Raw genomic sequence first — 1,850 nt, forward strand, 5'->3', positions numbered from 1 at the left:
ACGTAATCGTGTCCTTTTAATCCGAGCCGACTTTACCGTTAAGCAAGTTAATTTACCGTTATTCTAGTAAAGTTAAGTCACTTAACTTAAGTGACTTAATTCCTTTAACTAGCTATAATTGAGTGGTTCACGTCGAACTTTTAACTAGTTAAGTGGATGTATATCTAGATAAAAGTTCGACGTGAACCCAGCTATAAAGAATAATAAACCAATCAGAATCAAGTTATCAATACAATTAGTTGATTGGACCACAAAATATAAGTTCAGTGACAAGTTAATGGGTGAATTAATTACTGTACAATTAAACCATGATAAGATGTCAGCAAAATGATTATGTAAGCGATAGTTTATTTGACCCTGGGATCAAGGCATATTCTCAGATCTCCTGATGGCTTTGTTACATAAACAATACTGTTAACCCAGTCTGTGGGTTGATCTACTTTTCGAATAATGTCAAGATCCATCATTCTATGTAATTCTTTTTTTAGTGCGATTCTGGCACACGTCTGAGTGGATGTACACAAGGTTCTGCTCCATCTTTAAGCTCAATTTTATATTTGCTTGGGAACTGACCTACACCTTTGAATCAGTCTGGATACTGTTTGGTTAATCTGTCTTTAGGTGTTTCTGCCATCACTTCAGTGATATCACAGCGTTCTGCTGCACATTTACAACTGGCTAAGCAGTTTAGTGTAATGAGGTTGAAGTCTAGACATGCTCGCAGACTTAACATTGTCTTTCCTTCGTCCTGTGTTATGTGGAATTTCAGTTTCCTTGTCATATCACCATGAGTACATGTGATGTTTTGCGCTTCATACACTATTATTTTGTTGCTACCGTATGCTGTCAGTTTTGCGTTAGTTTTCATTAAGTCTGTTGGTTTACCATCCTTAATTTTCTTTGGAAATAATTCTTTGTATACTCTCAGCAGCATGACGTTTACTTCTGCTCCACTGTCTATCTTACATTTCACTGTTTTATTGTTCATCAATAACTTTGTATGTGCTTGTGATCCTGAGGCACTTTCAATTGAGTCCAATGCAAATGAAGACGTTTTATCCTCTGTTACTTCTCTTATTTTGTGAGATCTTTGCTTTGGTCCATATTTTTGCTGTTCTCTCAATTTTTCTTTATTTTTCTGAAAACACATTTTCGTGAAATGTCCAATCTTGTCGCAGTGGTAGCATTTTAATTCCTGGCTGGGCATTCCTTTTTAGGATGCTTTTCTCCACAGCGTGTACATACACTGGTACTTGGTCGCATACCGTAGCTTTGAATTTGTTGCTTGCCGTAGTTGGGTTTACTCTTTCGAGAAGCTACATGTGCATTAGCAGCATATTTTATTGATTGAACACGTGCAGTACTATCCTGAATTTCTGTCATCTGTTTTTGTGTACCTTCGTATGTGCGAATTAATTTAAGTGAATCACTGAGCGTTAAATTTTCGTCTTTTGCTATTAGTTTTTGTCTGATATTATTGTCGCGTACACCAGCTGTGATTGTATCTATTAGCTGTTCTTTGTCTGTGTAACCATATATATATATATATATTAAGGGGACCGCTATGGGCACTAAAATGGCTCCTAGCTATGCTAATGTTTTTATGCACGAGATTGAGACGGCTATTATTTCATCCTTTCACCTTAAACTCCTTCACTACGCTCGCTATATTGATGATATTTTCTTCATTTGGCCCCACGGTGAAGATACCCTCAATACTTTCAAATCACATGCTAACAACTTCCATTCTAACATTAAATTTACTTTTGAAACTTCGCCTTCCAAAATTCCATTTTTAGACGTTCTTGTAGGCATCTCTACTAACAACATAATCACATCCTCTTTATACA

This window comes from Anneissia japonica, unplaced genomic scaffold (genome assembly GCF_011630105.1).
Source record: "Anneissia japonica isolate Jap-2015-1 unplaced genomic scaffold, ASM1163010v1 scaffold562_len126453_cov116, whole genome shotgun sequence".
Classification (NCBI taxonomy): Eukaryota; Metazoa; Echinodermata; class Crinoidea; order Comatulida; family Comatulidae; genus Anneissia; species Anneissia japonica.